The 8,294-nt window shown below is 47.0% G+C and overlaps 1 pseudogene; it reads left to right on the top strand.

The window, feature by feature from the left end:
- Window positions 1–3,650: 3,650 nt before the first annotated feature.
- Window positions 3,651–4,178, top strand: LOC140214425 (protein GVQW3-like; annotated as a pseudogene).
- Window positions 4,179–8,294: the final 4,116 nt, after the last annotated feature.

The following is an 8,294-nucleotide window of genomic DNA, read 5'->3' as shown; positions in this document are numbered from 1 at the left end:
CCAAAAGCAAGAGGCGCACTAGTTCTGCCTTGCTGAAAACGTTTTGAACATTTTTCTTTTTGGGTAAATATGCAATATAGAAAAGTATGTGTGTGGTTTTGGATTCCGCCTAACTTATGCACGACGACATTTAAGAACAGTGTGCCACCTAGCTTACTATGATATAATAGATAGTAGTGCTTCAGCAACACATTTTTCGCAGGACATTTTTAAAATTGCTTATCAAAAGAGACAGTGAAACGGAGGGGGACTCTCTTCAGGAGTTTTGTCGGCATTGAAAGCCCGACAGGTGTCGGGGGGAAGGGGTTGGGGTAGGGGAGGGCCCGCTTCTGGAACCGCCACTGGTTTGTAGTGCCGTGGGACACGCTGTCTCTTCGTACAACTGTATGATATTGAATGTAAAAAAAAATAAACAAAATCACCCTTGCATCCACCCCAAATATTCTTAGTCAGTGCACCTTTTGGTGGGTAAAAAGGTGTTATGGCATCTAGAACTGCCCTATGCTTCGCAAAAGGTCATGCTGATGGGATGTTTCTTCAATAAAACACTCTTCAAGGGTGTTATCATTCGCAATTATCACCATCAAGTGTGTAAATTATTTTACTGTGATATACTAGTGCAAATGTGAATGGTGCCCATGATTTGTTATAAAGAGGCGAAAACCTGCAAGAGATAATTGAAATTGGGTGTATATCACAGTTACGCCTGTGAGATACACCTCTGCTTTACTTGGCAAACAAAGGACCACATCAAAGGGACTCGTGCATGAAAGAAGTGCAGGAAGAACACTGCGAAGAACAAGTAAACCAGCGAAAATGTAAAATGAAGACTTCCAGTAGCGTTTTTTCAATTAGCTTCGGAATAATTATAGAGAAATATATATTTGCGAAACAATCACAGTTCTTTTGGATCCCTCGTTTACTGCTCTACGAAGTTAAGCGCCAAAACCAACTCGTGTTGTTATTTGGGAAGTTGCGTAACCATGCGTGGCCGCCAATCCCGTACAACCGCGTAGAGCGCATGCAGGACGCTGCGGTTCTAGACGTACTGCGCCCACCCTGGAAGGCTAGAAAAACACCCACATAAGCACAGCAGAGAAGTAGCTACGTAAGGCGGCTCGACTGATAACTGTAGAAACATCATTCAAAAGACACGGAATTATTCTCCACTTCAGGCGGCGTTTTCTCTACTTCCTTTTCAAATAAAGATATGTTGATCAATAAATATTTTTTACTAAGAGCGGTTGAATTTGTTAATTTTCGGTTTTCCTTCTTGCTTGGCTGTTGCCTTGGCTCTCTCCCTTAGTATCTCGCTTAATTTCTCAACTCCTTGCGACTCTTGTTTCCAGTTGGCAATTTGGCACGAAACGTGCTGTACAATTAGAGAGAAATCAGACAACGTAACGGATGACATTCATGTTGCTTGTGGGTTTAACGCTTATTGCAGGGTTTGATGATGGAGGCTGTTTCGCAATATCTTATATTCCACCTCATCTAACCCATATCGCGGGTATATTTTTTTGAAGATCTGCCAGCGTCGTGGCGATGCGTCACTCGAGAAATAATCAAGCAAAAGGAATAGTTAAACGCAACCGGCGTTTTCTCCGGCCGCAACTCGTTCCACGAGCATGGAGACCTGCTGGCTACGAATTAACTAAGCTACTTTAATTAAATTTTCAATAATTGACCTAAGGTGTCTAAAGAAAATTAGTAGTTTGGAGCCCGTCCTCGAGATTATCTAGCGGAGCGAAGAGATTTTGATTAAACATGCTTCTGTAAGAGCCATTTGAACAAAACTCCAATCAAGCGCTCTTGGAAAGCGATACTGACGCAAAAAAACGTCTGTAAAGTCTCAGAAAGAACAGCGCTTCAATACTGGACTTGGTACCAAGGCGGAACCACACACAGACACTGCTCTAACAACTTGAAGCGCTGTTCTTTCTGTGATAGTTAACAAACTAGCCCGTCAATCAACCCCTGGAAACCTGTAAGGTCAACCTGACCGCACCTAGCCTATTGTGATGTGACCAAAAGTGTGGCTCCGTGAGCATATTCCTTGTAGCCAGCCCGCTTTTGATTTTTAAAGCGAAACCTTTACTGGCCGCGAACTTGCGATTTCGCCGTGGCTGTGCTCCGAGGAGGCACATCACGTCACACCGCGCTCCTCGTCGTTGCGTTCGATTCCGCTCGCTTCGCCAGCTGTGTCGCATGCCTGATAACATGTCGGAGGATTGAAAAGGAGAGATCGCGTGCGCCGGAACTACAGTCGAGGCGGCAGTATGGACTCCGACAATTCTGATAAGCAGGAGGAGGGCTGGCATCGACATCGGAACGAGATGAAGAGGAAACGAATCGCCCAGGAAAGAGACGAACAGCGCGTCAAACGACTGCCTAAACACCGCAACATAGCTAAACACCCCAAAGGGTGCAACCATTTTTAGAGTGTAAAACAAAATTACACCCTTTGGGTTGTATCTTTCCACACAACGACAAACGTCATCAGTCTTGTCCGCATTTCCTTTCTTTATTGCAGCGAGCCTGGTACTTCCCAGTAACGAACGGCATGCGCGTTATCAGCATGACATAGCATTCCCGACCGGGAAGTAGCGGGCGCGGCGATGACGTTTATTGTTGTGTGTCAACATGCGACTCAAAGGGTGTAAACCTTTCTTAGAGTGCGGCAGACATACACCTCAAAAGGTGTACCTTCGTCTGAGAGTGTAGTTACGGCTCAGGCGTGTTTATCTTTTTTTTTTTTTTGGGGGGGGGGGGGGGGGGAGTGGCGTTGATTTCGCTAAATATGTGTTTAAATAACATCTATATTGCATTCATCCCCGAGAGTAGACGTAAGCGGGGAAATGCTCGCACACTCTCTCAATCACTCTCTATCTCACACACACAAACACACGCGGACTCTCGCAGGCATGCACACAAACACGCACAAATAGATACGATACATCTTCGCCTGCATTCACATTTACACACGCCCATGCACGCATGCATACACGCTCAAAAAAGTACGCGCGAACGTGTCTTTGTTTTCTTTTGTAATTTTATCTTAGAGCGCGCACTCTCAAAGAAAATTACACCTTTGGGTTGTATTTTGCCACACAACGATTATCATCATCTGTCTTGCCCGGATTTCCTTTCTTTAACGCTGCGAGTCCGGTACATCCAAGTCACGAACGGCATGCGCGTTATCAGCGTGACAGAGCATTCTCGACAGGAAAGTAACGAGCACAGCGTTTCCAAGAAAGGAAACGAAAGCAAGCTACATGACGATTATTGTTGTGTGGCACATATACACTCCAAAGCGTGTAAACTTTTCTTAGAGTGTGTGGGAAGTACCGGGCTCGCAGCGATAAACAAAGGAAATGCGGACAAGACAGATGACGTTTATCGTTGTGTGGCAAGATACAACCTTTGAGTCCTACCTTGCCACAAAACAGGTACGAGGTCTGTTAAAAAAATATCCGACCCTATTTTTTTTATTTTTTTGCGAAAACCTGATGGATATGAAACGCGCGCTTGCATCAACCGACCTTGAACCTTCGTGCGCATTCGCGAATTTTTTCCCGCCTGCCGATAGCGTCAGTCGCTGGGAGTGAAGGGATGCGCTGTGCTCTCGTCGGTTTTTTATTGCAAGGAAAATGGCAGAGTGACTGGAGCAGCGCTACTGCATCAAATTTTGCCAGAAATTGAGCGACAGCCAAGTGAAAACCATTCGGAGGATTCGGACGGCTTTCGGTGACGATGCTATGAGCAGCACGCAGATTAAGGAGTGGTACAACCGGTTTAAAGACAGCCGCACATCGCTGGAGAGCGAGCCACGCTCCGGTTGGCCATCAACATGCCGAGATGACCAGGTCATTGCCGAAGTGAACGCTGTGGTGAAGCAGGACCGTCGTGCGACTATCCGACAAATTGCGGAAGAGGTGGGCATCAGCACTTTTTCTGCACATTCCATTATGGCCGAAGATTTGGCCATGAAGAGAGTTGCGGCGAAATTCGTGCCGAAGCTGCTCAGGGTGGAGCAAAAGCAACTTCGTGTTGAAGTCTCACAGGACATGCTGGATTCCACAAACAGTAGCCCCGACTTCACGAACACCATAATCACGGGTGACAAGCCTTGGGCGCACGGGTACGACACGGAAACCAAATCCAAGTCGTCACCGTGAAAGCATTCCACGTCACCAAGACCACAGAAGGCCCGCCAAGTGCGCAGCAACGTCAAATTGATGCTGACTGCTTTCTTTGACACCCTCGGTGTGGTATACACCACGAGTACGCACCACAGCGTCAAACAATCACGGAGGAGTACGCCAGGGATGTCCTCCGTCTTCTACGTGATGCTGTGCGGCGCAAGAGACCGGAGTTGTGGGCAATAGAAAATTCGCGCATCCATCGCGACAATGTTCCTGCAAATTCCTGGCACTTGATTCAGACTTCTTTGGCGAAAAACCAGACTACTGTAGTGCAACAGGCTTCTTACACTCCTGATATGGCCCCTTGCGATTTCTGGCTGTTTCCAAAGTCAAGAGGCCACTGAAAGGAGCGCGATTTCAGACAAGAAAGGACATTATGTCTGCAACGACAGCTCAGCTAAACTCCATTACGAAAGAGGCCCTTCTCGGAATGCTTCCAACAATGGCAGCACCGCTAGGAGAACTGCGTGGAGTCCCAAGGAGACTACTTTGAGGCTGATTAGGTTTCCAACGATCCAGTTATGCCAGTTTTTTTTTCTTTGTTCCGATATTTTGCTAATAGACATCGTACAATAGGTACAATAGGGATACGATAGGTACAAGGTGCTACCGGGTATGAGAAGAGGTGTAATGGTTCCAGGACTTACGTTTATAAATGCGGTTGTTTGCTTGAAATCATGGGTGCAATCAGGACTCGATGGCAACCAAAGGTCAGTGGGACGCCTCGCATTGGGCGCTCACGGGAAGACTACAAATGATGTTGTGCAGGGTGATATATGCGCTGGACTAGTTTTGAAGTGAGGGAAGCTCAAAATAAAATTGATTATGAAGAACGACTGAGGAATATGGAAGAAAGTGAATGGCCTGGAAGAGTGTTGAGCTATCTGTACAGAAAAAAACATTGATTCACAGTGGAGGAAAAGAACTAGGAAGCTTACCAGCAAGTATGCGGCCTGTAGGGTAAGCAACACAGCAACACAGAACGTCAATTCCAAAGTCAGAGAGGCGGAAAGAATCTCATGGGTGACGGCAATGGAAAAGAAACCTGCCTTGAGTAGCTACTTCAGAGGGAAAAACAATATCACGAAAGAAAAAAAAAAATTATGATAACCTAAAGGAAAGCTCATTACTTTTCGAAGCGAGATCGGGATGCCTTAAAACACGCACCTATAAAGGGAGATATATGAACTAAGAAGTAGCATAATGTGCTTGCTGCGGTAAAGCAAGGGAAACGATGGAGCATTTTTTATTAGAATGTGAAGATATGTGCCTAGCGGTAATTTAGGCACCACTGGACTCCTTGAAGCCCTTGGGTTCAGCGAGAACAAGGGGAAAGTAAACATCCCCACAAAAGAGATTAGTAAGAGGCGATTGGAAGATTGGTCGAAGAAAAGTAGGAAAACGACAAACAACGGAGACGTACAAAAACAGATTTCAGAATAGGGGGTGAGAAGATTTGGTTATGCGAATTCATGGTGCGTTTTTTTTTCTTTTTTGCCTAGGTAGAACATGAGACAGCAGATAGCGAGAGCTTGGTGGCGCAACCGAACGCCCCGTTCCAAAGGGGACGCTCATAACATCCATCCTGGGACCCGCCGTGCCACCACCGCGCTCGCACGTTGGCATGCGTTGGCCGTCTGTGTCACCTGCCCTTGAACACGTATTCGTGTTGTGCTTTGTGCGCGTATTTGTTATTTCGTGTGCGTTTTTTCTCTGACCGATGAGGATGACGAATCCTCGTTGGAAGAACTACTGCTGCGCTCCCAGTTGCAGAACTGGGTATAGAGGCTTGAAGATTGCGCCGAAGATGTGCTGTGTTTGGCACCGTGCTGATAAGCCCCTGGAACTGACTGACGCTGTGTGTGAGCTACAGTCGAAAAAAGGTACGTTCACTGTCAGTTCACTGACAGAAAGGAAGTGCGGATACCACGTGGAAAGCCCTCGCTTTCACCGGACGCAGTACCGAGCATTCTGCCGAATGTTCTCAAGTACCTGTAGAAGGTGCATGTACGCAGAAGACCTCTCAAAGAAGAAAAGGTCTGCGCATAACCTGCAGAGTGTGGCTCGTCAAAGAAACCGTGTTTGCAAGTTGACGAGCTTCAAACGGATGGACCGGCAATCGACGTGCTGTATACCTGCGGTTTGGCTCACGGATGTGCCTCATCCGATCGAGCAGTGGGCCGCTCACAAATTTCCGAATTACGATGGTGCTGCTCACGTTGACGCCTGGCGCTGTCATGATCGAAACGACTGTCACCATGGACTAGGTAATACACAAGGCGACGTTGTCTGCCAGACGAACGTTTGCCGCACGTTAATATCAGAACCACTCTCGCACACCATGGAAGCGAAACAGGAGCTGCATGACTCTTTTCGGCATATTTACACGGCGAAGCTGTCCATGGCTAGGATTCAAAAGATGAAGAAAGAACAATAGAACAATAACAGGACAAGGCGCTTGTCCTGTCATTGTTCTTTCTTAGTGTGCTGTCTCTTTTGGCGCTTCATCTTTTGAAAGCTATGAACCAACAAGCCCCACAACGTGTTCTACTGCAATATGGCTAGGATCCCAGTATTTCTTCGTGGCGTAACGTCGACAGAAAACTATCCTGTATGGCCCATACCCCCCAAGGCAGAGGCTACAAGCACTCGGCAAAGTAAAGCGAGCAGTGCATACATTTTCTGGAATCGCGCATACAACATTCGAAACAGCATACGTTTCAATAAATCACAAGCTTTAAAAAAAAAACATCCGAACCACGTGGATAAATGATGATAAGGCACTCCTGCACCTGCATGCAGTGCCAAGCATGTTGCGCTTCCAGCACACGTTTCCCGGTAAAGATTACGGTTCCGCAAGCTGCCACGGCAACGGTAGCTTGACTGCTGCACACGAAACAGGCAATGACGTAACTACACTTTCTTACGTAAAAGAAGGACCCACCTCACGAGTGATTTGTTTTGGGACACGTACGTATAGTGAGGACTCCTGAACAGCAGCGCGCATACCAGGCATGGCGAATTTCTCTTCTCTCTGGTCCACTCTTTGCAGCTGCATGAAGTAGCGGCGCAAGCCAGATCGCAGGCCATCGAAACGTAATAATTACGTAAAGTGCACGTCAATGTGGCCACGTGAATAATTTAAACCTACGTCGCAATGGGTAATCGTTCTAGCAGACGTTTACAGTTTGGCTGTACCACCAGCTTTAGAGCATGGACGGGAGCGCATTTTTTAAGTGCAAATAAAGCGCTCTCTGCAGAACTGAACCTGTGTGTTCCGAATGTTTTCTCCTCACTGCTGTACAGGTTCCGATAAGCCAGTCTATCTACCGGCGCGTGCTTGGACTCGCATGTACCTAGTAAATGTTCTGAAATTGCGTCCTCGCAAGAAAAGAAAACAAAAGAATACCAAGAAAAGAAAACGAAGCGGGTTGTTTTCTTTCCGCTCTTTCTCTCACTTCTATATATTAGAGAAAGCTCTGCAGCGAACAGAAACGCGGTTTTCACCAGGGCGAGCAGACAGCCGACGCACAAACATACATGAAGGGCCCAGGTGAAAGGTTCAGCAGCGCCACCTGTGCCTTTCTGGGTAAACTGGTTCCCCGCGGAGCCTTGCTACGGCCCACTACTACCCCTAATCTAGTACAGCATAGTATAACACTCTCAAACACCGTCCCATGTCTTGGCTACCACTACGCCTACCGGCAAAAAACCGACCATATGATTAGCGCATGCGCACTAGTTTTGAACTTTTTCCAATCTATTAAATAACATCTCTAGCCATTTAGCACGCCAAGTGCAAGGAATGCACTAACCACAGACTCGAATGAAGTACAAAATGAGAGAGTAAGGACGACAGTGAGGGGGACGGCGCAAATAACAATGAGTCTCGCTACCTTGTAAACTTTTTTTATCTAGGAACCTTAAGCGATCGACGTCACCACCGTTTGACGTGGCCTTTGCTTTCCGCGGTGCTTGATGGAGAGGCGGATTCGTCAGTCTTATCTGGTAATCGTTAAACCCGAAGATAAACTCGTCAGCAGGAGGTCCTTTCATCCAAACGTTGGGACTTCAGCAGGTGGGTGCGGC

The sequence above is a fragment of the Dermacentor andersoni genome, unplaced genomic scaffold (genome assembly GCF_023375885.2).
Source record: "Dermacentor andersoni unplaced genomic scaffold, qqDerAnde1_hic_scaffold ctg00000042.1, whole genome shotgun sequence".
NCBI lineage: Eukaryota > Metazoa > Arthropoda > Arachnida > Ixodida > Ixodidae > Dermacentor > Dermacentor andersoni.
This window is presented reverse-complemented; position numbering and strand designations above follow the sequence as displayed.